General features: G+C 38.7%; 1 pseudogene; it reads right to left on the bottom strand.

Annotated features, from left to right (window-relative positions):
- Positions 1 to 41: 41 nt before the first annotated feature.
- On the bottom strand, positions 42 to 1,002 carry LOC101571413 (annotated as a pseudogene).
- Positions 1,003 to 4,662: the final 3,660 nt, after the last annotated feature.

The following is a 4,662-nucleotide window of genomic DNA, read 5'->3' as shown; positions in this document are numbered from 1 at the left end:
CTGCCCTTCTATACTTTTTCTTCAACAAATGCATTTGCTCATTAGACATACTTGTTCAGAGTGGCAGTGGGACAAATCTTGAAGTCACTTGTGGCAAGAGTGGCAGACAAGACAGCATATTTCGTTGGGCTTCCACCAAGCAGGGGCTTCTCCCATGATTTCTTCAGCTGGAATGTCCCTGAGGCACCTTTGCCAGTTATGTGTTCTATCTGGCCTCTCTCTACTGTTTTCTGCAGCGCATTCTTCAGCAGCTGAGTCCTGCTGTCCACTCTAAGCTTAGAGTAATACTGAGATGTGTATTTCCTGATAAGCCTATAGGAAGCTTTTTAAGTTTACAAAAGTGAGTAAAGACCAGTGGGAGGATACCTTCTGAGTTTACTTGTGGTGTTTGATCCACTGCTGAGATCCTCTTCTTTCTGTTTCTGGAGTTCTGAGATTATTTTTTTCTGGACTACAATGCAACTTCCAGGTGCACCTTTTCTTCTTAGCTGTTTAATGACCTCTATTTAATTCTCCTTTCAGTGCCTTTTACAGGAGATAATGCTTTCTCTCCAGCTCTAAGGAAAGATATCTATGGATTATGTATCGTCCAATATCAGCCCCTGACGCACCATGCATCTAGAGGCAGGCATCCTTAGCTTCCACTCGAACTGCGTCCTTCTAGGCCCACAGTGAGGAGGCCACTGGAGTTTGCTTCTGGGCCCTGGCCGGGGGTTGCAGGAAGAACAGCCCCGGATTTAGTTTTCTTCACTTGCGCCTACTTTTCCTTAGGTTGATCTTTCTCCTCCTGTTTGGTTATTGAGAAGATTTATTTTCCTCCTTCCGTTCAGTGTCAGGTTCTTCCTCAGGCTGTTCCTTTGCACCAGATGCAGCAGGTGGGGCTTCATGCTCTTGTTTTCCTACAAAGGAGTTAGAGTCCTCTGAACTTACTTTTCGTTCTGGTGTTGCCTCCTTCCCTTCAGCAAACATGCTTTTAGGCAGTTTCCCAGGTAGAATCGGCATGGCGCTGCCTTCCCCTTCTCTGGCTCCCCCTTGCTGGCACCTGCACCCCACAGCGCCTTTCAGCACTGCTCCCACTGCTCGCTGTCATCCCCCCCACTGTCCACCAAGCCCAGCTGCCCTGGAATTTCTAAAGAGGAGTTTATTCACTGCTAGGGGAACAATTCCCCTGGGACCAGTCATTTCCTGGAGTGAGGGGTGATAGGTTGAATGTCTTACATTCTTCCACATGTCAGCAGGAGGTCACCCTGTCGCATGGTGGGGTGGGAGCTGCCACACTAGGCAGCTTCTCAGCAGGAGCTAAATGAAAACTGAAGGAACTGGAATGAGGAAGAGAACAAGAGAAAGGAAGACGGAAAGGAAAAAAATACATTTATGCATATATAAGGCATAGCTTGGATAACTACTGGTCTCTGCTAGCCTATAGAAAGCAGAAGTTAGTGCTAAGGTTTTTCCTCCTTCTTAATTTCTTATAACTTTTTAATTTTTTTTTAACCAATGTTGTATGCATATATCTGGTAATCTAAGCAACCAATTTGAAGACAACATTATGCAATACAAGAAGATGGTTATATTCATATTATATTGTTTAGTGAAATCCTGTATCACTTTTATTTTTTTTTTACTTTTTAAATATCTTTTAAAAAAATCAAATAAATAAATAAATAAATGGGATACAAAGCAGGTTTCAAAAATGGACATCTCCCCATGTTTTCCCCAGAAAATAAATCCTAAGTAATATAGTTATCAAGGTGAAACCCAGAATTTTTGACATATACACTGTGAGGTCAAAAAGTGCAATGAATTTCAAAACTAAAATGCCGTTACAATAAAAGACACGCAGCTATTAATTATCCTAAATCTCCCCTTTTGCTCCTCATGTACTTATCCAATAAGTCTTGTCACTTTCAGAAGCAGTTTTGGAAGCCTTTTTCGTTTCTGGTTGATCTGTCTGTCGTCCTCCTCAAAGCCCTGAGCAGATTCAAAACATTTGTGTTTCACGGTATCCTTGGCTCTGAAGGAGATCAGAGTCACATAGGGCCAGATCCAGCTCCTAAGGGGAGGAGGGCAGCAAAATGTCTGTGTGAGCCTGCATCTCTGTTCAGTGCCCTCAGCATCCTTTACCGGGCTTTGAGTCACAATGTATGGATTTGGTTCACAGTATTCATGGATTCCATGCCTTGCATTCAGACAGCCATGGGGGGGAATTATTTTGAGTAACATACATCTTTACTGAACATATATGGGCTTTTCTTTCATCAGTACAGCAACTGTATTCATAGCATTTTTATTGACTATGGTTTTATACTTTGAATTCCATTTAGAGATAATTCAAAGCCTATAGGAGAATATGCACAGGTTCCACTCCAATCTTGTGTCATTTTGTACAAAGGAATTTCATTTTCATGCATTTTGCAATCTATAAAGAGTCCTGGAATGAATCACCAAGAAACATCTCTGAAGAACTGTATAGAAAAAGATTTAAGCTAAGGTATTAGCTCATGCAGCTAAGCAAGGTAACATGTCCTAAGATCTCTTCAGAGATTTGGCAAGTAAAGTGGAAAGCATGGCTCCAGTCTGAAAAACCATAGGCCAGAAACTCTGAACCATTTTCTGCTTGAGTACAAAAGCAAATTAAAACCAATTTCCCAGTTTGGAAGGAGTCAGGCAGAACTAATTCTTCCTTACTTGGGTGACAGTCATTCACCTTCTTGGTGGACTTTCAACTGATGAGATGAGCCAACTTTACATTGATGAGTGTGATCTATCCTGCTCACAAAAATTTTAAATTCTATCAATTTAAATGTTAATCTTATACATAAAAACTGGCACCTAAAGCCCCAGAATAATGTTTGGTCCAACAGCTGGATTCCTCAGGGCTTGGCCAAATTGAAAGAAAATTAAGCAATTCTTTTTCCCTACCTACTTGTTGGGTAGCCAGGGATAAACTCTATGCTACCTGTGGGCTACACTTTCGTGATTTGTATAACAAATGACATGGAGGAAGAGGTCGTTTCAGGTTGTCCTTCAAGTTAAAATTTCCTTTGATGAGAAAATGATAACCTTTCGAGTTAATCAAAGGCAAACGAATCCAAGTCATCCAGAAATCATATGGCCATGTTATCCCAGGGCCAGTATTGAAATTTTATGTTAATCAAAGGGTAGCTTCATGCATTTTATTTTTTCTCTAATCTAGGATTAAGTCAATAAGTGTTTCATAGCATAAATTTTATTCTTCATTTTTGATGGGAATAAAATGAGGCTTCAGTTGGGAAAAAAATTTCCTCCAAAATTTCAAGTATAACAAAGACCACACTTTCAATTTATAACATCCTGACCTGCATAGGAAGCTGGCATTTCTATTACCTGCTTAAGAAACTGAGCTCTTGCTCAAGAATTGTCTTTCATGCATTGCTTGAATAACTACCTCACTTTTTTTTTACTTATAGTTTCATCTTTTTACATTCTTGCAGTTTTTGTGGAAACTTACAGAGATTTCACATTCTTTATTCCAGCTCCTTTAGTTTCAAAGCAATTTGGTTGTTCAAAATGCATTGGTGGCAGACTTATGCCTGTGTTGCTTTTCTTTCGAGAGCATAGATGTTAATGTATGAGTTGCTTTTTCTAAAATAAAATCTCAGCTTTAATTGCAATTTTTCCACTTTGAAGTAAATAAATGTGCTCTGAGCTGCATTTTCCATACTCATCTGCAAAATATTTACAATCATTAATATTTACCATAACTAAAATATAAATCTAAACGTCTCAAGGAACTCATTAAAATTTTGACCACTAATGATGCAATTTCACCCATTAGCCTACCATACTACAATAGAAAATGTTTCTTATTAGTGATAGCAAAAATACTTTAAAATTTGAACATAATATAGAGATTCTGACCAGTTGGCCTCTCTCTTTTATCTCAAATGGTGATGCTCAGCATGAAGACAATTTGTTCCTACATCTTAGCAGTTATAGTTGCTAAAATACCTAGTCTGATTCACAGTGGAATTTACCAATCCTTCAGGAAATTCCAATGTTAAGCATCAACAGATCCAAATGAGCAACAGGGATGACTGTAATACATTCTATGAAGAATATAGAACTTGCTAATTTGAATAAAATTGGAACGATTTCACCTTTGCCAAACAAGCCTATGGTTATGTTTTCCCACTTCAGTTTAATTAGTTTCACTCCCCTAATTTTGTCCAAAGATGATCGCTGCTTGTGTGTTCATGCTTAGTTATTTATGGGATAATTAGTTTCCGCACCGAACATGCAGAGCAATAAAAGTTTCCCTAGGCTCAAATCAAAATTCTCTTTCTGCAGCTTAGCTGCTTTTGAGCTTAGAGGTTTCACCATAATTTTTTATTGCTCTTTTAACACACATTTTAATAACTTTCATAGATATGGTGTTCGGAAGTTTTGCAATTTTAAATCTTTCACACTAATAATAGGAGATTGACTGTGAACAGATATGAGTCTGGTTTGAAGAGCTGCACTTTAGAATTTTGCTCTTATTACACCACCTGAGAGCAAATTCTCCACCTAAACCAACAGGCACTAATAGCCACTATGTCTTAGTACACTTCCCTCATGTAGGTTCATCATTTCTTGGCCTCAAAAGTCCATTTTTCCTCTAAAAAATTTCTTCAAATTATG

Source organism: Octodon degus, unplaced genomic scaffold, assembly GCF_000260255.1.
Source record: "Octodon degus isolate 3935 unplaced genomic scaffold, OctDeg1.0 scaffold00159, whole genome shotgun sequence".
In the NCBI taxonomy this organism is placed as follows: Eukaryota; Metazoa; Chordata; class Mammalia; order Rodentia; family Octodontidae; genus Octodon; species Octodon degus.
The sequence above is the reverse complement of the archived record's forward strand: the minus strand, read 5'-3'. Positions and strand labels throughout refer to the sequence as shown.